This window comes from Pelobates fuscus, chromosome 10, assembly GCF_036172605.1.
Source record: "Pelobates fuscus isolate aPelFus1 chromosome 10, aPelFus1.pri, whole genome shotgun sequence".
NCBI lineage: Eukaryota > Metazoa > Chordata > Amphibia > Anura > Pelobatidae > Pelobates > Pelobates fuscus.
The window spans coordinates 66,533,382-66,560,936 of record NC_086326.1 but is presented as its reverse complement, the minus strand read 5'-3'; positions in this window follow the sequence as shown (position 1 = coordinate 66,560,936).

Genomic DNA, 27,555 nt, shown 5'->3' with positions numbered 1-27,555 from the left:
GTTTCTTCAGGAAGGAAGAGATTCTTTATTGGATCACCGATCGGGACTCAGAGGGACTAGCGTCACCAAAATACAGCAAAGTCTGAGTACTGAATACATAGAGTACATTCCTTATATAGCACTGTAGCTCCTCCCACAATTAACTACACCCACACATACCCTTAACCTATTTAATAAATAGAGTCTAAACTCATCCATCCGGTCTAACCACGTGGCTCATCTGATACAAAGGAGAGGGACGCGTAATTCCAGTTCTTACATTCCTGCACCTGGTCAGTACAGTGATAACAGTATCTTAGCTACGTGTAATTAACTAACTGATACTACAAACACATATACATACATATGCCTTGTGGCAATCTTAGCCTGCTAAACTTGTATTTTACTGGAATTACATCACAAGAGGACCACATCGATGTGTGCATAAAACACAAAAAAAAATATTCTCATAATACCAAAATCTGTACATGTGTAAAATATAAGGGAACAGCTGAAAAAACAAAAAGTGTCTCCCCCACTGCAACCCTTTCTCTCCCTGCCCCTCCACAGAATTCTTCTCTCTCCCTGCCCCTCCACTGTAACCCTCTCTCTCCCTGCCCCCACACTGCAACCCTCTCTCTCCCTTCCCCCACACTGTAACCCTTTCTCTCCCTGCCCCCCCACTGTAACCCTTTCTCACCCTGCCCCCCACTGTAACCCTTTCTCACCCTGCCCCCCCCACTGTAGCCCTTACTCACCATCCCTCCCACACTGTCACCCTTTCTCACCCCTCACACTGCCACCCTCATCTCCTGTGTGTATGTGTATCTGTGTGTCCTTTTGCGTCAGTGTGTGTGTATTTGTGTGTCCATGTGTGTCCATGTGTGTTGGTGTACATGAGTGTCTGTATCTGTGTTTGGGAAAGTAGGTGTCATTGTGTATGTCTGTGTGTATCAATGTGTCAGTGTGTGTATTTTTGTGTCTTTGTATTTGCATGGGTGAGTGTGTGTCGCTGTGTGTGTGTGTGTGTGTGTGTAAGTGTATACACTGCACACAAATGCACACCTGCATTCAAACACCAACATTCACACACAGACTCCTTACAAAAACATGCTTACATTCAAACACACATTGTGTTTATGTAAATTTTGATATACACAATATACACACACTGCATCCACTAAGCATGCACTGCAATCAAACACACACATTACATACAAACACACCCCTGTAATAAAACATTAAACTTATTTACAAACACCCCTTCATTCAAACACCAACACTACACACAAAACAGACCTCCATTTAAAGTCCAACACTACATACAAACACACCCCTGCATTCAGAAGCAAAACACTACACACAAGTACACCACTACATTCCAATGGCAACAGTACATACAAATACACCCATACATGCAGACATATACTTCATACAAAAACACGCTTACATTCAAACGCTCAAACACTGCTCTCAAATACAACCCTGCAACGATGGGCAAATGGTAGATCCCCAGCTGGCATAGCATTGTTGAAGTTCTCTGACAGATAGGGATCCACTTTTTGGCCACACTTGCACTAGAGGGGCTCCCAGAAAACATACTTGTACCAGGGCCCTCTCTACATTAGTTCCACCTCAACGTGAGGTGCCTGAATGAAAGAGCGGAACACAGCGCTTCTGATTCTACCTGAGTCTGTGAGTAAGCAGTTGTATGCCTCTAAAACTGATTGCCATGATATGCCACATTTCTGCCTCTACAACTGCCATGATATGCCTAAAGTATGCCTCTAAAATTGCCATGATATGTCAATGTTATGCATCTAAAGTTGTATTGCCATGTTGTGCCAATTATATGTCTCTAAAGCTGATTGCCATGATGTGCCAATCGTATGCTTCTAAAACTGAGTGCCATGGTGTGCCAAGTTTATGCATCTAAAGCTGATTGCCATGATGTGCCAATTATATGCTTCTAAAACTGAGTGCCATGGTGTGCCAAGTTTATGCATCTAAAGCTGATTGCCATGATGTGCCAATTATATGTCTCTAAAGCTGATTGCCATGATGTGCCAATTGTATGCTTCTAAAATTGAGTGCCATGGTGTGCCAAGTTTATGCATCTAAAGCTGATTGTCATGATGTGCCAATTATATGCTTCTAAAACTGAGTGCCATGGTGTGCCAAGTTTATGCATCTAAAGCTGATTGCCATGATGTGCCAATTATATGTCTCTAAAGCTGATTGCCATGATGTGCCAATTGTATGCTTCTAAAACTGAGTGCCATGGTGTGCCAAGTTTATGCATCTAAAGCTGATTGTCATGATGTGCCAATTTTATGCACCTAAAGTTACCATGATGTGCAAAGTTTATGCATCTAAAGCTGCCATGATGTTCCCATTGTATGCATCTAAAGCTGATTGCCACAGTGTTACAATTTGATGCTTCTAAATCTGTTTGCCATGGTGTGCCACTTTTATTTTTATAAAACTGATTGCCACAGTGTGCCAATTTTATGCATCTAAAAATAATTGCCATGGTGTGTCAATTGCACGAATCTAAAACTGATTGCCATAGTGTGCCAATTTTAATTACTTTACACATTTGAGGCTTAAATGAATACCCCAAGCCCCTAGAGCAATATACAGTGTGTGCACTGACTGCTGCTTCCAAAGACGTTAAGAAACCTTTGTGAATATGTCTGTTGGCGAATGCTGCTGTCTATGTCATAGAACACATTCAATAACTACAATTAGTGTTATTATTTTAATTATTGAAGGGCCAACCTATTCCCTCTCGCTAACATTGCATCACCTGTAAAGTGATATAGAGGAAGAGCAACTGCAAGAAACTTCGAAACGCGTGGTCCAGTTAATACCTTTCTTGTTTATTCTCCATCTGGTTATTTATAGTAAAGAAGTAACTACACATTAATAGAACTATTTCAATTGTATACAAGGGAAACTTAGTTTGCCTCCTTATTAAATTGCAAATAGCATTAATAATACATTATTTTGCTTATCTAACACCATTATTTGTATAAGATATGAGTGTTCCTTTAAAAATGAAAAGACGTGGCACCAAGCAGTACAAGGCAGTAACAGAGAAAGGAAAGAGGAAGTACCAACAATAATTATGCTATTTATTCATGCTAGGTGAACCACCAACAAAACTGTAAAAAACCCTTTTTTACAAAACGTCTCTTAATTTGGAAACTCATTCTTTTAAGTTTCGATTGCTTAAGCCTAATGACAACTAGCCCTTCTGATGTGTCCAATATCTTCCCATCCCACATCAATAGAGGGTGAAGAAAGAAGAGACTGCTAACTAAATCCCACCTGCAAATAGGGCATCACCTTTGATTTACTTTAGAAGAGGGCAATTTACCTATGACTTGCTTGATTATCAGAGTGCTATGTGGACCACTGCACAATTTGTTATGGGTCTTTGTTTTAGGTGCTGGAGAAGTGAGCCTCCCGAATACCTCTTAGTTATTTGGGGGCATGGTGCTTTCGTGTACTCATTCTGAAAGGAGAACTTTTAAAACGTAGTGTAGTTTTGGGTGTTTTACTATGGTAGTTTTGGGTGTTTTACTATGGTTTCAGTAAAGACTTAAAAGCATGCTTTTCATCCTTACACCACCTCGAACATGCGCGTGAGTGCAGTGTCAAAACCAGAGTGGTAATAAACTAAGGAAGCATGATGTCCTACAGCATCCCTATCAATGTAAAATTATATTGAAAAAGCATAGCGTTCTGCAAATAGGTATATGTGCTGTATAAATCAAAGGACAGATAGACAGACAGAAAGACAGTCATATTGACAAATTACAACATTCTACCAGAACAATGTACATTCCCCTTATAGATAGATATGGGTAAAAATACAAATGTTATCCTTGCGGGAGCGTTTGTACTTTTGTTATGTTTGTAAGCTCTACTGCATACCATGTTCTTATTGTAGGAACCTTTAGTGATTCTTCCCATTTAAGAATAGGACAACGGACAGCGAGGCAGTCGCCATTTGCAAAAGCTCCACACGGGCGGCGCAAAAAACGGGGAAAAACCGGCACACCCGCAGCCCATCGCCTAAAACAGCCGCCCGGAACAGCTTCCTAACACCCTGCTGAACACGCAGATGCCGTTCTTTCAGCAGCCGGGCACGAAACGCCGCGATAAGAGCCAAGGGGCCTACCGCACACGCGACCAGTACCTCACCAGGGAGCTGACAGCGTGGCTCGGACAGACCCCACAACTAATAGAGGCAGACTCCCACACAACTGAAGAGATGGGTCGGAAGAACATCAAACCGGCAGCAAGTACCTCCACGCCTAACCGGAGCATAGACAGCATGCTGCAGCACCCTCCACCCGCACAGGCCCGCGTGATCACAGCAGCCTCACCTGTAAGATCTGAGGAAGAAGGCTCAGAACACAGCACTGCAGGGGCAGACAAAGGCAACATAAAAGCACAGGCTGCTGATGGACTAGCTCCAGCGACTAAAAGTGACATCCAGTCCATGCTGGCAGGACTACAAGGTAACCTGCAATTAATGTGGCAAGCAGACCTGAAAGGGTTAGCAGCAGAGGTACAGGCAGTATCAGCCCGAACACAGGCCACAGCACAAGAGGTGACAGACCTGAGCCAGGCACTAAACTCACTTAAAGACACAGTTACCCAGATGCAGACAATACAGGATAACGTCTCCAGGCAAGTCAGCATCTTAGACGACAGGGGTAGAAGAAAGAACGTCAAGATCAGGGGGGTGTCAGAAAAGGTGCCATTGGAGGAACTACCCCACTTCGTGAGGCGCCTAGTGGCCTCGCTCATTCCCAACAGGATGGCAAAACACTTTACGTTTGACGGCGTATACCGCATAGCAAAACCCCTAAGGGCACCTAAGTCAGCCCCACGAGATATAATTCTACGATGCCAAACCTTGACGGACAAAATAGCCCTGATAACAGCCATGAAAGGGAAAGCGCCCTATGACTTTGAGACACACCAAATTACATTCTTCCAGGACTTAAGCAGAGACACATTATCTTGGCGCAAAAGCATGCAGCCCGTGACCACCACCCTGCAAGCAGCGGGTCTAGTTTACAGATGGGCGACCCCCAGAGCGCTATGGGTGACCAAAGACGAACAACACTACAAAATTACCAACGTGGAAGAAGGACCGGCCTTGCTGTCCACACTGGGACTCTCTAACAATGCCACAAGGGCGGACTCTCCGCACCCAGGACCCGCGACGTGAACCCTGGACTGACTAACTCAGAGACCTCCAATTCTTGATATATTGTTATGTTAATGTTTAATGATTGTTTGTTCTGCCCACTACACCAAGTCATGTCTCACCTGTCTCTTTTTTTATTTTATTTTTTATTTAATCTTAGACGTGGCACGCACTGCCCTGTGCCTTTAAGGCAGTGCAACTACACACTGCCCATGCCCCCCCCCCTAATGCCTCAGGGTCAAGAAGCATAGCAACCGATGGAGCGCATGCTCCCCTTGACCCGATCTTTTCTATCTCACATAGACCTTCTCCATAGTCTTAAGAGCCCAGCCCTAACAAGGCACATATCCTCTGACACATACGCAATCCCCAAGCAGACGGCTCTCACACTTCTGGTCCTCACCCACGTATCCAGCTTTCTACCAAACGCACAGCCGCAGGGTACCAGCCTTATGCCACCGCCAGTGCAACCCTCTAAAACCACCCTAGCTATGGCACCCACAGCCACCACTGGCATGGGCGATCACATCGTTACTACTGCCTAGTCCTACATGCGAAAATGTGCACTAATATTCTTAGCCCCAAAGGCGGGAGGCTTAGCCCATTGACTAACTTTATTTTATTTTATGTACTTGCTGATAAGATGTAAATATACCAAGTCTATATCATTACACCAACACTGAAAGTAAACGGTTTTTAAAGAGACCAGTTCACTCCCTATAGCCCGGAGCTACTACACGTGATTCACCTATGCATTATACGGAGACTAGCTATAGAATTGAGACGCACTATATCGCCACTACACATGTATAAGCAACCCAGCGAAACTCATAGATTAACCGGCTCGGGGAGAATTAGTCGGATCCCTAATAGCAAATGTCTAACACTTTACTCTAAGATGCGTGTAAATTAAGCATGTAACTAATGGTCCTTATCTTGCAATTCATAAACGGAATTCCTTAATGCATAACCTATACGTTATAGAACCGTTTCTAGTTGTCTGTTTCTCATGTTACAACATTTTAAAGCTATGCTAGCCAACTATATGACAGAATAAGTTAATGTTCATGATAAGCCTGCAGATGCTGTTGGGGCGCTGCAAGACTAAATGTATGTTCTTGAATATGCACAAGAAAAATAAATAAAAAAAAAAAAAAAAAAAGAATAGGACAACGGTTTATGCATACGACTGTTAAACAATGATAACTTCACTAAAAATAATTAAGAAATTACACAATAAAAACAGACGAGAACAATTTCACTTATAGGCTAATACCACCATGTTGCTTATTAAAAGTGTTGTAGGGGGGCATTACCAACCGTACATCATTAGCATCACTTTTAGAATCATGTAATTCAACATATTAACCTTTAAATTAACTTCATTAACTAGTGCATAGCCAGTTTTCAAATTACTTGGCCGTTTAATAACACAGATACAAATGAAATCCATTCTCTATTACCTTAATGCCATGAAAGACTTTGCCCCTGTTCAACAAATAAACCCTACAACAAATAGACTACATTGAAAGAAAGAAAATGTGGGGTTCACCAGAACAGCTACTGGTCCATTTTCTTTTCCATCACATTTCCACAGCCTGTCTACTTTTCACGGCTATGTAATTGCAATTTCTGCCATATTTATGTGATAAAGGTGATAAAAAATGTTATTTGAAATGATGTTGAGACTCACATGTGGTACACTCATTTAGGAAGACCAGGGAAACAGCATTTGTTGTCAGTGATTGTAAGGAGCATAGTAGCCTATCCCCTGGTGGTTATGGTGTTTTGAGTGTCCCTTTATGACTCACACTGACATTGTTTTTCATATTGTGAATGTTTTTTTTTTTAGCTAAATTCTGTACCGAGCCAACCTTTGTTCAGGACATCATTACATAGCAGTGCTTCAGCAACTTATCCACATATTAAGTTATGTCAGGGCATTGGGAGCAAATGTGGGGCATTTCAGGAAATTTCCACATTGGGAATATTCTTAGCCAGTTTCAGATGAGGAGGTTTGCACTGTTTAACGGATAATACGTTTCCTTAAAATATATAGCTCAAAATTGCTATAAATTACTTACTTTTTGGTCCAAAAGTTCAGGGTTTAATTTATTATCCCATCAATCTGGCACTGGTGTTAGAATATATCTCAAATGTTGGATCGATGTTAGGAAGTAGTTTATAATCACACGGGTGTATTGGGCAAGGAAGCAAATTCTACATAAAGATTAATTCACAAAGATAAAGCTAAAATAAATTACTCACCCAGGCATTCCTTTTAACTTTATCATGTGAAAATGCTACCTTCTCTAACTGCCTTAGTGTTAACACAACACACGTTGCCTTAATGTTAACACAACACAGTTCTTATGAAAACTGTGTTTTAACTGTTTATTCATACGGTTCCTTTCAAATTATTGTTTGGTGATTCACTTGAGAATAGAAGAAAAATGAGTCACTCCTGCCTATGAAAATAATCTAATTGATGATTTTAAAATTCTCGGGAAATAATTATTTCCCTTGAAATCTTTTTGTGAAAAAATGTGCACAATACTGAACAGGGAAATGTCAATAAAATACATGAGAAATCACAGTATATTAATCCCTAAACTGTTCTAGTAAATATTTAAACCATCAATCCTGGATCTATTCAAAACTTAGTGAGTAACCTTGTGTATTCAGTGTTGAAGAGGTATGTCAGATGTAAGACCCATTTCAGAAAACCAGGATTGTTTTAATAAGCTATATATATATATATATATATATATATATATATATATATATATATTTTTTTTTTTTTTTTTTTTTTTAAGCCGATTATAAAACCATCTCATACAGACTGAATTATACCCCTTGCCCAAAAAAAGGGTTAAATAAAAAAATCTAATTAAAATGTAAGTAGTTATTCACCTTCCAACTAAGGGAAGACTGAAAAGAAAATTTACACAACAAAAACGTAAATACTTTATTTATTCAATGATCAGCAAAACGAAAAACCTTATCAGGGACTGTGTATTACCCTAGTGAATCTATTGACAAAACAATGACCCAGTGATGCCCATGGCAAAGTATTTTAAACTTTGTTTTATCCATTTCTTCTGTTCTATGTGGTTACACATCAAAAGATTATTATATATTAGACTTGTGCATTCGGTTTCAAAAAAATTACAAATCATAACATTTTGGGAGACTGGCAGATTGTCCAAATTCTCTAACTCTAAAGTGCCATATGATAAAAATGATTGATGGTTAGGAGACAGCAACCAGATGTTGATTTTATTTGCAAGTGAGACGTAACCAGAGGGAAAAAAATTGTGTCTAGTAGTTTACGTAAATTAATTAGAAGGAAGAGGATCTGGTGCAGCTTATGTCTAAACCGTTTGCCGCATGCAAACATTTTAGAAAAGTCAAGAGTACCCACATAAGAGAGGGGCCTTGAATGGGTTATGGGCATAATGATTCCATTCCATGCTGCATAAAAACCCAGTAAGTACACCAGAACAGAATCTGCAATCTAAACTCAATTTCAAATTATCTTTAGCAATTATAAATGTCATAAACATCACAGTTAACTTAGCAAGCTCTTAAATATGATCAAGGCTACCATCAGAAATCAGTGGGCCCCATACAGAAGCATTTTTCAGGGCCCCCTGGCAAACTCCCCTAGATGTACAAACAAGCACAGACACCAGTATGTAAAGAAAGAAAATGGTGATTGCGGTGTATGTAAGAATACCTACCATCCACTGCACACTAGAGCCACTGCAAACCAAGCAGTAATGTCACCATCAGTGGTCTTTGCAAAATATGACAGAAGACCCCAAAGGATGGCAGAGTTGCTTCAGGCATGAATGACCATGACATACCTAGGATATTTAAGCATTGCGCATCACATCAAAGATATCAAAACATGCTTTATCAAAAGCTCTGAATGAGGTTCTAAGATCCATGAAAAATATGTACAAAAGGCCCATAATATCCATAATTTTTCCTCTGGGCAGTAGACGCACGTGGACATTGAATAGATATATATATAAAATATGACAAATATCACATCCATGCTCATATCATTAAATGAAGTCAGGACAGACATTTTTTTTTTAATTGGTAAAAACTAGTATACCATCAATGTGCTATATGGCCTGACTGCCATGCTGTCTGGCCGCATTTGGAGGGAGCTCCGTGTGCTAAACTTTAATCTTGACAATTCCTATGATTATTCCTCTAAGAAACCCTCAATCTGGAGACAAGCCAGATACCCCTCAGCAGAATTCTGCCGTTTTTGGGCGCACGCGTGCCAACCAGAACTTGGGGCAATTCTGCGGCAAACCTAGAAGTGCAGGCGGTGGAGAGGCGGCTGCTCTCCCTGCTTCCCCCCCACCAGTGAGGGATATCCCAGCACCAGCTAATCAGCTTGGTTAACCAGCTGCTGGAAATGTCCGAGCCCTAACAACACCGCAACGGCACGCAGACTTCAACACTGCTTCTGCCAAGATGGCGACCAAGCTGCATGCCCCCACTACACCAGCTCTGCTGGAGTCCAGCTTGGCGTGGCTCGACAAAATATTTGCCAACTTCAGGCTGAATTTTAGCCGGGCATGTCATCCTGATACCGGGACAAGACACCTCAAAAACACACCGCAATACTTGCCTCCTGTTCACCAAAGAATTGGGGCCACAGCTGTCAGGGGACTAGTCACCACGCACATGCGCCCTAAGAAGAAAAAGAAGATGCCTTGGACCCTGTACAGAGTGCTGCCTTCAAGGCCTTTATCTGCACCCAACTGTTACCCCGGGTGGAGAGCCATGCAGGATCAAACCCCAGTGCACAACTCACATGCCTGGAGAGTGAATAAACGCTCTATACAAAATGTGAATTGCGGAAACGAAAATTACTGGATCGGTGGGCCATGCGAGTAGGCTCTTTTTGGGGCCAGGGGCCAGTGAAATGCCCAGTCAGTACTGGGAGAATGGGACTCAGTGTGCCTCTGGGCCACTCACGGCAAGCATGGGAATTGGGTGAATTATGTGCCGTATGAGTGGTGGGCAGGGAATTAGGCTCTGTTTACTAGCCGTTATTAGTACTTATGTGAAACAGGGTTCGCAGCTCACCAGACAGCAACATGTTTTGTTTCTTGTTTTTTATTTTTTCCACATAACACCATTGCTTTGTTTTGTTTTTGTCTTTATTTATCTCAATAGCATTGCTAATTCACTCAAACAGTATATAGGTAGCTATTCTTACTGAGCCTACTAGACCACTTTTGTGACCACACCTTTATTAATGACATACGTATTCACTATAGTGTTCACTTTAGTTTTTTTACTATTTACATAAAAATGTGCATAAAAAAAAAGACATAAAAGTTCAGAGTTTCTGATGGTCAGATGAGCGGACAGAATGCCTCATGGAAGAGGTGGGCCTTTAGTTTAGGTTTTTTTTAAGTCTGTAAAGACGGTGCCTCTCTGATTGAGCACGGTAAAGAGTTCCTGAAGGTAGGGGCAGCGTGGCTAAATGCCTCTCATTGCTCCCGCAGTGACGGATGGTGACAGTTACTCATTGTTCCTTCAGTGACAAAGGGTGAAAGTTACTCATTGCTACCGCAGTGACGGGTAGTGACAAATACTCATTGCTACTGCAGTGACGGATCAAAAAACATGACATGACATGGGAAAACATTATCACTATATATGATGTTACGGACATACCATGAAGAAAAGCAATTGACTAAGCAAATATCCTAAGTATCCTAATCCTAAATCTAAGTAATGCTGTGTGCTCAGGGACATATTAGCCGTGAGGCAAACAAGGCATTTGCCTTGGGCGGCATTTTCCAAATGCCCAGGGCAAATGTCTTGTTAGCCTTGTGGCTAACTGACAAGCCAGGTGGGCGGCACTGGCGAGGGAGCACTTTCCCCTGAGCTATCTGCTCAGCTCCTTCGCCATATTCAATGACGTCATATTCCGGCTCCCGGCATCACTCTGCGGCACGTGAGGGAGCTGAGCAGAAAGCTCAGCGCCGCCCACCCGACCGACCGCCCAGCAGCCCCACTAGACCCCAGGGAGAGGGAGAACCTCCCCTCCCCCCACCCCCCAGCATTCCCAAAGGTAAAGAGGCTGGGGAGGTTAAATATAAAAAAGTGAGTGTGTTAATGTGAGTGAGTGTGTGTCCGTGTGTGTCTGTTAGTGAGTGTGTGTCTGTGTGTCTGTTAGTGTGTGTGTGTGTCTGTTATTGAGTGTGTGTGTGTGCGTCTGTTAATGTGTGTGTTTGTCTGTTAGTGTGTGTGTATGTCTGTTAGCTAGTGTATGCGTATCTGTCAGTGAATGTGTGTATTTAGAAGGTGGGGCAGGGGGAAAGGGTGGGGGGTGGGAGGGGGGCGCCTGCTGCCTTTCTATACATTCTTCAGCATGTTCAAATGAATTATCCCTTCCCAAGGCCCCAACTTGTGTTACGTACTCACAATATGCCTCCCAAGTCACTGAAATGACCTTGCAAGGTTCATTGCTATCCTGTAGATATTTGGGAAAGAATGTCTTCCAACTAAAACAAATCTGTTTTTATTATCTCTTTCTGCCCTGTACTCTTCTATTCATCCATGCGAATACGTAGATAACATCTGTAAAAGTTTTGTTAAGGTCTATTGAATTATTAATTAGATTAAATAAAATAAATAAATGTAGTAAAACCATATCAGGATTCTTTTTAGCATCAAGATGGTGACCAAGTATTAGGGTTCACTTAATACATTTTTCCTTAGAAAAGTATCCCAAAGACAAGCATAATATGGATACAGACGTTATTCTTTTGGTTAATCGACATTGACATCTCTTTGAATCTTGACTCAATTTAAACTTTACAGACACCACTTGCTCATTCTTTCTATATTGTTGCTAATATATATATATATATATATAGTTTATATGCAGTTCTTCATTTTTTTATTTATTGTTATTAAATATGGGACCTTCTAAACGTATATTCAAACGCACATGCATTCATTCACTAATATCTGCCTCTGGGCTGTTTACAATACATCAAACTAGTATAAATCTGACAATGTGTGTTCCTGTGTGTCACAAGTTCCCTAGGCTATTGTCGATATTCCTTCAATCCTCCACTATTCCGAGTTTCAGATGTGCTGAATAGTGTGATAGCTCTCGTGATCAGGGTAGAGTTTCCCCAATATAATGGATGCAACCAGTCATATTGGGTAGAAGATTATAACAAAGAAGGAGAGAAAACCTCAGGTGCCTAATTTCAACGCACAGCTGCAGGTTTTACCCATGCGCAGTACGCAGCTCAAAAAGAAGATAAGTAGCTAAAAAAAGAGAAAATAAAAAAATGAAAAAAACACACAATGTGAGCAAAACAGTGCAGAGTGTATAAGTGATTAAAAAGGGGGATCTAATGGAGCTTACTTAAGAAGATTCATATACTGGCTAATTCGAATAGAGTATACGTATAGAAAAATATGTTATAAATATATGTGCACCTACAGGAAAGGTAGCTTGATGTATATATATGTATATCTTATTGAGGCTGAAAGTGCATCATATACATGGAAGGTAGAATACATGGAAGGTCAGGTAGATCTAAAGAATCCCTACTTAAGGGGTATAGCAATAGGGCACTGTCCAGTGTCTATATATAGATAAAGATAAATAGCTGTACAGAGCAAGTAATATATAAACCAGGGTAGGGTTTCTCTTAAATGTAGAACAAAGGCTATGATTGGGTAACTACATCAAATGAAGTATAGTAGGCAGGAGGAAAGTCGAGACGCTAAGTCCCTCATAAACCCTAAGGGCTATATGGAGTAGTATCAGGTAATTGCATGCAGAAAATCTAAATAGATGCAATAAGAAGGTAGTTGCTCTATTAGATGGAAAAGACATGCAATTCCCCTGCAGGATACTAGGCTCCCTCTATATATAGGGGGAAGGGGGACTACAAATGGACTTCCTTATTCCTACAGCGAAGGGTAGAAGAATAACTGTTTTAATAGGTTCCCCTGGCTCACAGGTAGCGTTTGTTTGCCTTGTTCATGCGAACAAACCTACCGAACAGCACTCTCCTGGCTTGTCGCAGAAAGCAGCAGGCGCTCGTATGGTTTCACCGGTGTTCGCAAGGTTAAGTGTCTGACTTACAGTTTCAGACACTCTATGACCAAGTCCCACTGCCTGCTTTCTTACAACAAGATGGCCACCATTTTCTCCAGCACGTGGCATTTATTATACGAACAGCGTCAACAGAGAGAGAGCACTTCTCCCCCCTTAAGGACCAAACTTCTGGAATAAAAGGGAATCATGACATGTCAGACATGTCATGTGTCCCCAAGGGGTTAATTTGGTTTCTTTGTAGTTAATTAGCCAGGGGGGTGGTCGGTGTAGATGTATCTACCGCACACAGGGAAAGTGTTTTTGTTCGGAAAACTATAAAATAAACCAGGGAAGGGGGCGTGGCCTAGCGGTCCGAGAAGATGGCAGCTTGATCCCTAAGCTCCCCGCTGGCTCGGCTTGTAACCTCGTTTAATCCGCACTCTGACCGCAGTGATGGGTAAGACTCATCGAGCCTCACATGCCCAAAGATCAGGGGAACTCCCAAAAGGAACCCCGACCCCGACAATGAAGCGATACCTGCTCGCACAGGCGGACTTGGATCCGCAGGCCTCAAATGACTCAACTGAGTCGGACATTTTCTCCCAGCGTTCCCCAACGGGAGAGCAGGCCCCTGACACGCGGGCGACAAGAGACCCAGCAATGTCGGACCTGATGGCCCTGCTAAAAGACTTACCCACGAAAACAGACCTCAAGATGGCTAACGCTGAGTTGCACTCCTCGATCACGGCGGAACTCCACGCTCTGAGAGAGGACTTACAAGGCCTCAACCAACGTGTATCGCAGATTGAAGCGGACTGTGACCACATGGCAGCGGCACAGGCAGCTAACACAGACATGCTGCAGCACCATGCCACAGTGATGAGACAGATGGCCCTGCATATAGAGGACCTCGACAATCGGGGCAGACGCCAGAACATTAGGGTAAGGGGGGTCCCGGAGGAACTGGATGCCAAGGCCACAGTACAAAGTACACTGATGGAGCTTTTCAATCGGCTCCTCGATAGGCCGCCACTGACGCATATAGGCTTTATTAGAGCGCATCGGGCTCTGAGACCTCAAGGGCCCCCAGGGGGACCCCCCAGGGACATCATTTGCTGCATGGAGAGTTTCCAGCTTAAGGAGGAGATCCTACGCAAAGCGCGGGCAGCGGACAAGGTGTTACTAGAAGGGTCGGACATCCAGCTATATCCAGACCTGTCCCCTGCTACACTGGCGTACCGGCGAGCCCTGAAACCTTTCACTAGGCAACTGCAGTCCGCCAACCTAAGGTACCGATGGTGCTTCCCCACGGGCCTTCAAGTAGCGACACCCTCAGGCCCCTTCTTGGTCACGGGCGCAGAAGACTTAGAGACGCTTCAACGTGAATTACATCTGCCGCCGGAGAAGCTAACCTGGCCGAACCCGCTCAGATTTTACACGGAAGGTCCTAGGCCGCAAGGCATGGGCCCCAAACCCCAACGACTACGGAACCCCCGCATGCAGACGATAAGACCAGCGGGAACACAGAACTAACAGTGCCACCGACCCTGCCGCTCCCTGGGCTTCTGACGGAACACACCAAGCCTTGACAGGGAGGACTTATATGCTTATTTCACCCTCTACTTTCTCTTTGTTGCATCCATATCGCTTCGAACATCACCATTCTCCTGAGTATCTCCGCTCCAGTCCTGGGACTTACAGTTGGCCTTCCGGCTCCAAACCCTGGGCCCACGCGGAACAGTCAACGGACTAACGGACCGGAGTCTGGGGACAACCTTCCTCTTCCCGCTTCATAACCGCAAGTATGCCTAAGGGGACAAGGGGGGTACGGGACTACACGCTTCACCTCAACACAAGGACAGTGGGCTGAATACTTGGGGAGGGGGAGAGGGGGTGGCCCCGGGTTCTACTAAATGGCATACCCTGCCTAATCATGGCATGAAGGGAGCAGGATAGACACTTTTCGGCCCTGGACTTGTCCCCCCTTTATTAAGCGAGGAGATAGGGGGAACCACTTGAAGCACCCCTATATTCACCCCGAAAGGCTACAACCCCCAGGCACAACCTATCAGGACAAACTGGGACGCTAACTGGCAAATGCCACCACACCACTCGCACGAGACGGGGGAGTCAGCCACATCAGCACCTGTAGAGGGGTGATGCGGCCCACGCAGTTACACAGTGGGTCCCCTCAGACTTTATGGACTGTTGCTGCTCTCCCGGCTATCTTGATTTCGCCCCTGCCGGGTTATAGGGGGTCACGGGAGAAAGCTGTACTAAGACCCTCTAGGGACCATTTAGACATATGTTGTTGCATGCAAGTACAGGGGCTGGAGGGCTGCTGGGGGTCGGGCCGGGACTGGGGGGAGGCAGGTCACGGAGCCTAGGGGGGGGGGAGCAAGGGGATGCATACGACATCTGAGGGAAACCAAGGGGAAAATCTCACTACTCTAAGCCAGGTGGTTTTACTTGACCCTAGATAATTGGGAATCATCCAGTGACCTGGGGGGTGGCGGGCGAGGCACACTTAGACTAAAGGACACCATGATACATCGGTGGGCCGATTAGTCCACAAACTGCGGTCATGACACAGACCCTGCAAACATTCGCTTATGGAGGTACATCATAGGCTACACTCCTTGCATAGTGAGCCATGAGGCGGGGAGACGGGATGTCCTGACTGGGCGGTACCCCGGGGGCTCGCAGAGGCACGTGACGATCTTTCTGGGAGCGTCCTGGGCCCGCTGGGTCCTGCCCACTTGGGGCTTCTTGGACTCCTCTGCTACCCTACTGGTTGGAGCGTTCTAACCCTAGGTGAGCGGTGCACCCCTCCCACCTACGGGAGGGGGGGGTGGTTACTGCCCTCCAACGCTCAACTCCATTTTTCGTTTTTTCGTTGTATATAGTGTTATCCATCCGTACCCAGTCTCTAGACCCAGTGGGTACGTTCCTTCCCCTCTTACCCTCTGACCTTCCCGGTTTTCCCCAAGTTACCCTATCCAGTACTCGCTATACCTGACGACCGGACAGAAGTGACAGTATCACCTGTGAGCAACTGACACACACCCAGTATGTCTCTAATACCGGCCCCACTCACCATTTTCTCACTGAACACTAGGGGACTAAACACGCCAGAAAAAAGGGCTGGAGCTCATAAGGACTTTAGGACAGCACGAGCATCCATAGTGTTTCTGCAAGAGACCCATTTTAGAGCAGGCTCACGACCCAAGTTGACGAACCACCACTACCCCAAGGGGTACTATAGTGACTTCCAGGGAGGTAAATCCCGGGGCACGGCAATACTCCTACATAGACACCTCCCATTTACTGAATCTGGGGTCCTGACAGACCCGGAGGGCCGCTTCCTGTTCCTCAAGGGGACGATCGCAGGTACTACGTATACCTTCGCCAACCTCTATGCCCCTAACCGGGGGCAATATAAATTCTTGGCTAAGACGCTCCGCACACTAGCGGGTTTCCAGGAAGGCATACTAATAGTGGGAGGGGATCTAAATGTAGCGTTAGACCCCAAGTGGGACTCCTCCTCGGGCCACACACACATCCCCTCACAATACCTTACAGCCATTAAAACTCTTCTGGCCAGGGCTAAGCTAGTAGACTGTTGGAGAGCCTTCCATCCCGACGAAAAGGATTTCACCTTTTACTCCCACCCTCACAACTCCTACACCCGCATAGATTATTTACTAGTACCCAGCTACCACATACCACTAGTCCTACAGGCTGACCAAGGCACTGTGACGTGGTCGGACCACGCCCCGGTGATCATCAAATTACACTCCCCCCTTCACAGACCCAAGATCTCTAAGTGGAGGTTGAACGAATCATTGCTTACAAACCCTACGATCACCTCGGACATAGGGGTGGCATTAAGGGAATATTTCACCTATAACACCTGCGAGCAAACCTCCCCCACCATACGCTGGGAGGCACATAAGAGTGTCATAAGAGGCCACTTCATCCAAAAAAGTGCGCTCCTGAAAAAACAGAGGGAGGCCCGCATGGCTAAACTACTATCGGACATAGCACAGGCAGACACACTTAACAAACAACACCAACTCCCCACACACCAGGCCACTCTCCTCAGCTTGCGTAGGGAACTGACTACACTCTTGCACTCCACTCACCAAAGGGACGCTCTGCGAAATAGGGCTTTCTTCGCGATTCATGGGAACAAAAGTGGGAAACTTCTAGCGCGCATGCTAGCCAAAAGGCGCCATGACACGTACATAGACAGGATCAGAGACAAGGTGGGAGTCCTACACAGACACCCGGCCAAGATCCAAGAAATCATCCGCACATATTATGCAGGGTTGTACTCCCTCCCACGCCCCCATACTGAGGCCCAGTCACGATCACTCAAGACCTCAATAGATGACTACCTAAAGACCCATACGCTCCCCTCTCTGACGGCAACCACGGCCGCCCAGCTGGATGAACCTATATCTATGGGGGAACTAGCGCTAGCTATTAAATCCATGAAACCGGGCAAGACACCGGGCCCAGACGGCCTGCCCATCAAATATTATAAAAGCTATGCCGAGATCCTGTACCCCCCACTCCTAGACATGTTCAATGCCATCAGGGAGGGACACGAACTGCCCCCACAAGCGCTCATGACACACATCACTATAATCCCGAAGGAGGGTAAGGACCGGGAGCACTGCGGGAGTTATCGGCCCATATCCCTTATAAATAACGACATCAAACTGCTAGCGAAGGTCCTGGCGACCCGACTCCAGGTGCACGTACCCTCTCTGGTCCATCCGGACCAGGTGGGGTTTGTGATGGGAAGGGAAGCCAGGGATGACACCATAAGGGCCCTTACTGTAATGCACAAAAAAACAGGGGACGACACGGGCCTCCTCCTGCTGTCCACGGACGCGGAGAAGGCCTTTGATAGGGTCTGCTGGACGTATATGTTTCAGACACTGTCACACCTGGGTGTGGGACCGTACCTGCAGGGATGGATCAAGGCCCTATACACTCATCCGACAGCGCACGTCCTGGTCAATGGGGCGCCCACCGAGTCGTTCCCAATTCACAACGGAACAAGACAGGGGTGTCCCCTGTCTCCGTTGCTGTTTGTCCTGGCCCTGGAACCCCTGCTCTCTACTATCCGCCACCACCCAGATATCAAGGGAGTACGCATAGGAGATACACACCATAAGCTAGCCGCGTACGCAGATGACCTCCTATTCTTCATAACACATCCAGAGGTCTCCCTCCCCAACCTGGTGCGGGAATTCCAGACCTTCGGCAGGTTATCAGGGTACAAGATCAACTTCTCCAAGTCGTATGTTTTAAATGTCAGCGTACCCAAAAGGAGAACGACGCAGCTCCAACGCAGCTTCGCGTTCCAGTGGGCCACCGATAAAATCCGCTACCTCGGCACTTGGCTGACGGTCAGGGAATCGGAGCTCTTTACAGCAAACTTTGCCCCGATACTGGCTAGGTTCCAAGCAGACATGAGGGAGTGGGCCCTACCGCACATCTCCTGGCTGGGTAGAATCCAAGTAATTAAAATGAACCTGCTACCGAGATTACTCTACCTCTTCCAGGCTCTGCCTATCGCGATCCCCACCTCATTCTTTACCACACTTCGACAAGCAATGGGAGCCTTTGTGTGGGATGGGAGGAGACCCAGACTAAAATATGCACTACTCACCCAACCTAGGAACAAAGGGGGCCTAGCCTTACCCGATTTCCGGCAATATTACAAGGCATGCCATCTGCAACGGGTAGTGGAGTGGTCTAAAACTGGGGTTAGTAAACTATGGAAACAGGCGGAGGAGGGGTTGGCTGGGATCCCAGCCGCCCTCATCCCGTGGCTCCCCGGGGGGACTGATGGAAAGGAAACACACTACTCCACATACACGAAAGCGACGCTGAAGGTATGGAGAGGGAGTGTCGGTAGACACACACTCTCCACATTCCCGTCCCCACTGCTCCCCCTCACACATAACCCAGGCTTCCCACCAGGTAAGGACCCTAGGGCACTGAGGGCCCTGGTGCAATGCCCACTGCCGAGACTGAGAAATGTATGCTCCGGTCAGGGGCTGAGGTCCTTAACTGACTTGTGTGGTGACCCTAACCAGCCGTTCACGACCCACTTCCGATACGCACAACTAGTTAGCTACACCAAAACCCTACCACGGGCAGGAGCTCTCACAAGGGGACTCACTACCTTTGAACAACTCTGTGTAGACCCTGAACCGCTACCACACGGTATTTCGCAGCTCTACACCCTCCTACAAACACACACACCCACGGCCACACCACGCTTTATGGGTAAATGGGAGGAGGCTCTCGACCACACATTCAGCGCAAGGGAGTGGGAAAAGATATATGAGATCACACACCACTGCTCCATATTTAGCAAGAGCCAGGAGATAGCTTATAAGATACTCACGCAATGGTACTGCACCCCAGACACAACTCAATACATACATGCCCATGGGACCAACATATGCTGGAGATGCACAAATGCACCGGGTACACCTCTACATATTTGGTGGGCTTGCGAACTCATCCAACCATTCTGGAGGAAGATACACACAATCACTTCACGCTTCTCTGACAACCCACCACCATTACAACCTGCAGCAATGCTGCTCCACCACACGACTATACCGATTTCTAAGTACAAAAAATCGCTCACAATCCGCATCCTAAACATGGCCAAGCAAACTATTCCACAATACTGGAAAAAGAGTGAGACCCCTTCCCTTCTCAAATGGTTCACCCACATGGAGGAGCTGAGAGCGGTGGAGGAGCTCTCCATGTTGGCTACTGAAAAACAGCATCAGACATACTTGGACATCTGGACCCACTGGATACTGACCACGACGAAACAGGACTTCTTGACGATGCTACAAAACTAAATATAGGGCTATACTCTGCCTACATGATCTAGGGGACAACGGACAGACCCTCCTCCTCCTCCCCTTCACTTTCCTAATCCTCTCCCTTCCCCACTACCCAAGAGTCACGAACAAGAAACGCTACTCAAAGGCCACGATGACATAGGGGCACTGGAAATGAGCCCATGCATGTTCACCTCCCTACAAAATGGCATTCCGCTGTTATAGTTAGCTGTCAATAGGGAACCCCTACAGACGCGAACCCCCACAGTAGCAAATCATCAGTTCAAGTACTCATCCTTCTCGCACAGGCAGATCACAAAAGCTCCCGCAGGGGGCACAAGGGAGGTAATAGAGAACTCTTCATTAGACACCCTAGAGGTAGCCACCTAGAAGGAGCTTGTCTTAACCTGAGGGGACAACAGCTTAGCCATGGGCGATTACTCTTCTTTGGTTGGCGATAACGCATGAGACGAATGGGAAGAGTCTGGGGGAGGGAGGGGGGACTCACCTTCTTGTGCTCTTATTGTTGTTGTTATCTGGGACCTGCGTGTCCGGCAGCCTTGTTGGGCCTGCGTGCCCGTTTTAGTTTTGACTCTAACATCTTGCTGAAAGTTGCACGGACCTGCGAGTCTACGCAGAAATAACCCTGTTTACCTCCTATATCCAGGAAATAAAAATTATATTTACAAAAAAAAAAAAAAAATAAACCAGGGAAATGTCTTTTGAGAAGAAGAAAAAGATATTGAGTTTGGCATAAAGTATATGGCCCAGAGTCGGTGGGCAGGAAGCTAGCTTCCACACTCCTCCAGGAGTTCGTGGCAAAACGTCCAGGGTAAGGGGCGTTTGTCACAAGGTTGTTATATGCCATGTGTTGTTGTTTATCTGAGGTTATAGTTACCTAATTTTAAGACCTGCTAAGGAAAAGATGATTGTTATTATGTCCTCATGTGTACTTTCTTTTTTCCATGGCTTCAGCACCTTTTGGGTATATAAAATGTTAATTATGCCTGTTTATAAACTTGATATTAAAAGGAGAATTAATTCCCAGTGACAGATCCTCATTCTCTCTCCCCAGTAGATGCTATTGAAGTGTTTACTTGGTTATATCGTGCTAATAAAGCAATTCACAAATATATGTACCTCTGTGACAATATCCGTGTTCAGAGCAGAATTATTGCCGAATGAGGGTCCAAGTGCTGTTATAAGCTCACAAGCATCTTCACATAAATGTAATTTAAGCGCATGCACACTTCACATTTTTTGACTAGTGCTGTATGCACACATGGTATTTAATTGGATTTACATGCTATGTCCTATTTTTTGCCTGGACATAAAATGTAAATAAAAAGTTAAAACTGTGAAGTTTTAGATAAATAAAATAATAATCTTTAAATTACTTTTAGATATCTGGTTGTGCACCCATCTCATCAGTGACAATTGTGTCTGTTAAACGTGTAACATCAAATCAGAACAAACTACGGAGACAGGAAAACATCTACGTAACAGGAGAAAGGATGTATGTATTCTATTATAACTTGAGAGCATTTCTGTTAGAGACATTAGGGCAAATCAGAACAAACTAAATAGAGTGGAGCAAAAACTACGTAAGAGGAGAAGCATTGTATGTGTATGTGCAGAATTATTAGGCAAGTTGTATTTTTGAGGATTAATTTTATTATTGAACAACAACCATGTTCTCAATGAACCCAAAAAACTCATTGATATCAAAGCTGAATATTTTTGGAAGTAGTTTTTAGTTTGTTTTTAGTTATAGCTATTTTAGGGGGATGTCTGTGTGTGCAGGTGACTATTACTGTGCATAATTATTAGGCAACTTAACAAAAAACAAATATATACCCATTTCAATTATTTATTTTTACCAGTGAAACCAATATAACATCTCAACATTCACAAATATACATTTCTGACATTCAAAAACATAACAAAAACAAATCAGTGACCAATATAGCCACCTTTCTTTGCAAGGACACTCAAAAGCATGCCATCCATGGATTCTGTCAGTGTTTTGATCTGTTCACCATCAACATTGCGTGCAGCAGCAACCACAGCCTCCCAGACACTGTTCAGAGAGGTGTACTGTTTTCCCTCCTTGTAAATCTCACATTTGATGATGGACCACAGGTTCTCAATGGGGTTCAGATCAGTTGAACAAGGAGGCCATGTCATTAGATTTTCTTCTTTTATACCCTTTCTTGCCAGCCACGCTGTGGAGTACTTGGACGCGTGTGATGGAGCATTGCCCTGCATGAAAATCATGGTTTTCTTGAAGGATGCAGACTTCTTCCTGTACCACTGCTTGAAGAAGGTGTCTTCCAGAAACTGGCAGTAGGGCTGGGAGTTGAGCTTGACTCCATCCTCAACCCGAAAAGGCCCCACAAGCTCATCTTTGATGATACCAGCCCAAACCAGTACTCCACCTCCACCTTGCTGGCGTCTGAGTCGGACTGGAGCTCTCTGCCCTTTACCAATCCAGCCACGGGCCCATCCATCTGGCCCATCAAGACTCGCTCTCATTTCATCAGTCCATAAAACCTTAGAAAAATCAGTCTTGAGATATTTCTTGGCCCAGTCTTGACGTTTCAGCTTGTGTGTCTTGTTCAGTGGTGGTCGTCTTTCAGCCTTTCTTACCTTGGCCATGTCTCTGAGTATTGCACACCTTGTGCTTTTGGGCACTCCAGTGATGTTGCAGCTCTGAAATATGGCCAAACTGGTGGCAAGGGACATCTTGGCAGCTGCACGCTTGACTTTTCTCAGTTCATGGGCAGTTATTTTGCGCCTTGGTTTCTCCACACGCTTCTTGCGACCCTGTTGACTATTTTGAATGAAACGCTTGATTGTTCGATGATCCCGCTTCAGAAGCTTTGCAATTTTAAGAGTGCTGCATCCCTCTGCAAGATATATCACTATTTTTTACTTTTCTGAGCCTGTCAAGTCCTTCTTTTGACCCATTTTGCCAAAGGAAAGGAAGTTGCCTAATAATTATGCACACCTGATATAGGGTGTTGATGTCATTAGACCACACCCCTTCTCATTACAGAGATGCACATCACGTAATATGCTTAATTGGTAGTAGGCTTTCGAGCCTATACAGCTTGGAGTAAGACAACATGCATAAAGAGGATGATGTGGTCAAAATACTCATTTGCCTAATAATTCTGCACTCCCTGTAATGTCCAGTCTGCCAAATATCAGTATTTGTATTGTCAAGGATTTTAAAAGATTGAAACTGAATTTCAAATTTAAGGCCAAAATAGCCAAACTGAAAACGATTCTGAAAGTAAATCATGCTTCCAGTTCAGCTACGTTTGTCTTAAATTTAAAAAATTTACTTTGAATACCCACGAGTTTTGGCTACTGTGAAATTCTACTGCAGTGTAAAATATGAAATTCTGGCTACCGTGTATAAATTTTAAATTCACTTTGATCCCCTGACAATTCTCACTTTAGTAAGTAGAATATAAAATACTTTTGCATACAATTTTAAAAATGTAATATAAATATATTGGTTCTGTTATTTCAAAGAATAATATATAAACACAATTAAGAAATTGCATTTAATTTAATGTCATATTTTCCTTATTAACAAAAGTCTTACATAGACAAAAAATGGTGGGGGAATTGCAATTATAAAACATATTATTATTTTTATTTTTAACTTGTTTAGGTTTTCTATCACTTATACCAACCCTCCTCCATGTACCATTGCACTTGCTCCATGTAAACCTGCAGCCAGAAAAAAAAAGGAAACATTGTCTCAATATCAATAGTCATCCTTAATAAAATCATTACGTTAAATGTAATAAACTTTAAAAAAAATGAGAAATTAAAATTTAATGACAGTTGTCCTTTAAGATAAGATTGGTCTTTCTATTGCACGTGCCATCAATCATCTTTGGAAAGCACTGACAACATTCTAAACCAGTGTCAGACTGACAACTTACAGGGCCCCCAGGCAATGGAAGATCAATAGTACCCAACCCAACTATAGCACCTGTCTCCCCATTTCTGCCCCTATCCCCCCATTACAGCCTTCCTAACAGCCCTGTAACCTCATTATAGCCCCTTGCTCCCCCAGCCACCAACACTTCACACTGCAGCCCTATTATAGCCCCTGCCCCCTCTTAACAGCGCCCTATCCTCATTACTCATCACATTGACCTCTGGTAACCCCTCCTACAGGTGAGACCAGCTAATTTGATTGAGCCACTCATTTATAAGCAGAGTACACCTTTCAGTCAGTGCTTGGTTATTTTGTTGCCTGCCTCACAACTCCTAGCATTTGTTTCCCTGTGTTTCCTGCCCTTGCTTGTTTCCTGACTTTGCCTGCTCTCTGGATTTTGCTTATTGTCGCCTGCCCTGACCTCTGGACCTTCTGATTCTGATTTCTACCTGACTCTTCTTCGGATACCTTTGCCTTGGATTTTCCTGTTATTTTATTAAAGCTCCCGTGCCATCAGTGAACCGACCAAATCCTGTTCTCAACCTCAGGATCTCTGTGGATTGTGCTTGTAAGGGAGAGCTGTTATTGCACATGAGTTCCAGGACTGAACACAACCCAGTGGTTTGTTACATCACTACAGCCTCTATCCCCCTGCACTACAACCACTAACCACATCACTACAGCCCCTTTTCTCCACTAAAGTCCCTATTCTCAAAAGTGCAGACGCTATCCCTCAAATTGCCCAAATCATGCAAAAATGGAGAAAAAGTTTAAATGAACCCTAACGGGGATCTAACCCTAAGGGGAAGCCATGAAGTAATGACATCAAGACAAAAAATGAAATGAGATGGGGCCAAATTATTCTTTTGCCTTGGGCGGCACTTTTTGGGGGGCAGCAAAAAAAAACACCCCAAAATTGCCCTGGCAAATGCTTTGCCAGCCTCTTGTCCTGGGGGCTCAGGAGCTTGCCGGCTGGCCACCTCAGGGCCCCCCGAGGCTGGCAGCGGCGGCACTTTCCGGGCACTGATGCTTCTGTTCAGCTCCCTTGCGCGCACAGCAGTGATGCCGGAGGCGGAATATGATGTCCCTCCGGCCCCAGAATCACTACGCAACGCACAAGGGAGCTGAACAGGAGGATCCGTGCTACCTTGCTGACTGCAGTGACCGGCCAGCCACCCAGCAGTCCCACTGGACCCCAGGGAAAGCGACAATCCATCCCAGCACTCCCAAAGGCAGGGAGGCTGGGGGGATTAAATAAAAATTACAAAAATGTGAGTGTGCTTGTGTGTGTGTCTGTGTGTGTGTGCGTGGCTGTAAGTGAGTGTGTGTGTGTCTGTTAGTGAGTGTGTTAGTGTGTGTATATCTGTTAGAGAGTGTGTTAGTGTGTGTGTCTGTTAGTGTGTATGCATGTGTGTTAGTGAGTGTGTATGCGTGTCTGTTAGTGATAGTGTATGCGTGTCTGTTAGTGACTGTGTGGGTCTGTTAGTGAGTGTGTGTGTCTGTTAGTGAGTTTGTAACTATGTGTCTGTTACTGAGTTTGTTAGTGTGTGTGTGTCTGTTAGTGAGTGTGTTAGTGTGTGTATGCATGTCTGTTAGTGAGAGTGTATGCATGTGTGTTAGTGACTGTGTGTCTGTTAGTGACTGTATGTGTCTATTAGTGAGAGTGTGTGTCTGACACTGAGTGTAAATGTGTCTGACAGTGATTGTTTATGTGTATTTAGAAGGTGGGGTGGAGGGTGTCTGAGTTTTGTCATGCCTAGGGCAGCACAAAACAAGGATACACCACTGGCACAGCTATCACATTCTAGTTATAATGGATCCTCTGCCACAGGTTACCAGGGCAATGGTCTGATACTTTGCATCTGGAGTTCACAAAAAGCGTTACACAAGGTCTGCATCCAGAAGGAGAAACCGTAAATAAATGAATTTAAGACTGTTCTCACTCCCCTGCACACACTACATCCCATTTCCCATAATATACTTCCTACAAATACATAATGCATCCCCAGCCCACACCTTCAAATCTTTATATGAAAGCAGCAGCACTTGCTTTCTTATGTCTTCGGATTATGTCAATGTGTATGTGGCTAATGACAAGTTTGTTATGCTCGGCAGGATTCCAATAAACAAAAGGATTTAATATGCTTAATCAGTTTTACTGGTATAAGAAGTAACAGTAACAGGAAACACAGCAAACTGTAACAGTAACAGAACATAGGAGTCTGTTAACCAGAGACATGCAGAGAATTGGACACAATTGTACACAATATTCCTAAACTATATGCACCTATAGTAGTAACGCCAAACACATAATTTATATATTACAACTGATGCTGCTACTCCAATCCATATGACTAAAATAGTACACGTAAGACAAATGAAAAACAAACAGAGTGGTTTTCCTCGGATTATTCATATAATTAATGATTCATATCAAAGAAACTGAAATATGAAAATGTATACTAATAGATAACTGATGATAAATGTCACACAACTGGAAATTATTTAAAAAAAATGTTAATGCTAATAGTATAGTAGTTTAATGAAAGGAGCAGGGACTAGTGGACTCCTGAGTCTCGTAATGCTAAATTATACATAATATATACACTGATCAGTTACAACATGAAAACCACTGACAGGTGAACTAAATACTATTGATTAAATTGTTACAATGGCACTTGTCATATATTAGGCAGCAAGTGAACAGTTCTTGAAATTAGAAAATGGGTAAGCAAAAATCTATGAGTGGCTTTGACAAGGGCCAAAAGGTGATAGCTAAACGATTGGATCAGAGCATCTTCAAAAAGGCAAGACTTGTGGGGTGTGGGACATAAATTGATCCGGGATGGTTTGACGAACATGACCGAGAGTTCAAGGTGTTCTCATATTCCACAGATCTCATTCTGACTGAACATCTGCGAGATATACTGGAACAACAAATTGGATCCATGAGGCCCGGCCTTGTAACTGGCAGGACTTAAAGGAGCTGCTGCTGATGTCTTGGCACCAGATATTTCAGGGCACATTCAGAGTTTTTGTGGAGTCCATGCCCCGATGCATTAGAGCTCTTTTGGCGGGCACGATATTAGGCAGGTGGTTTTAATGTTGTGGCTGATCAGTGCAAAGAGAGAGAGAGAGAGAGAGAGAGAGAGAGAGAGAGAGAGAGAGAGAGAGAGAGAGAGAGAGAGAATCCTTGCACTCAAGCTGTATTATTTCAGTGCCGGGCGCCAAAGCTCAGGCTCATGTAGATAAAATTTCCAAGGTAAGGCTGCACTGACGGTCTTCATAAAATCCAAAGATACTTTATTTCCAAATGTTTAAAAACAGATCAACGTTTCAGTCTCTGGATTTTTCAATTCCTGGAATATTTACTTTAAGAACTGTTGCACTAATAATC